Here is a 790-nt window from a genome sequence, read left to right as displayed (position 1 = left end):
TTTTCTCCTTTAAGTTGCTCTTGCTAAGGTAATTTATCACAGTAACAGAAAAGAAACAATGACATAAGAAACAATGACATATGACAAACTTAATGTTACATACCAGCAAAATGTTAGCTTTAAATATAAAGATATTTCTTATTGACTTAATTACTGATAGTGTGTGTGTGTGTGTGTGTGTGTGTGAGAGAGAGAGAGAGAGAGAGAGAGAGAGAGAGAGGGAGAGAGAGAAACTGTCTGGCAAATGTAAATCAGAACTTGGGCAAAGAGGCACCTTGCTGCTGATGTTGTTCTTATATTAGTCATGGGCAGAGCAGTTGGCAGTCCTTTGTTCATCCTTGCCTGATGCCTGGCTTAGTGGTCAAAGCTGTTTTATGCCTAGGACACATAAAAATCAAATCAAATCAAATCAAATCAAATCAAATCAAATCAAATCTAGATCCAATGCCAATTAGCCAAGGAAATGAATGCTGACAATGCAGTGAAATCTTAAGAACTACCATGGTGCTGGTAAGATAATTCAGTGGGTAAAATTTCTTTACACACTGCCAAGCCTGATGAATGACCTGAATTTGATCTTCAGAATTCATGTAATGTAGAAGAGAACCGATTACACAGAGTTGTTTCTGAGCTCACCATAATCACCATCAAACACACACACACACACACACACACACACACACACAAACAAACAATATTAAATTAAATGTAAAAAGAATTTAGAGGATAAAAATTTAATGTATAATTACATGAAAGAATTGAAGAGCAATGAAATATATTCTAAACAATA

At 35.1% G+C, this 790-nt stretch overlaps 1 non-coding gene across 1 annotated transcript; it reads left to right on the top strand.

Moving 5' to 3' along the window:
• Positions 1–248: 248 nt before the first annotated feature.
• On the top strand, positions 249–391 carry LOC120101263 (small nucleolar RNA SNORA48). The gene has a single exon (XR_005501638.1). It is a non-coding gene; the product is annotated as a small nucleolar RNA SNORA48 (small nucleolar RNA).
• The last annotated feature ends 399 nt before the right edge of the window (positions 392–790 follow it).

The sequence above is a fragment of the Rattus norvegicus genome, chromosome 2, assembly GCF_036323735.1.
Source record: "Rattus norvegicus strain BN/NHsdMcwi chromosome 2, GRCr8, whole genome shotgun sequence".
In the NCBI taxonomy this organism is placed as follows: Eukaryota; Metazoa; Chordata; class Mammalia; order Rodentia; family Muridae; genus Rattus; species Rattus norvegicus.
This window is presented reverse-complemented; position numbering and strand designations above follow the sequence as displayed.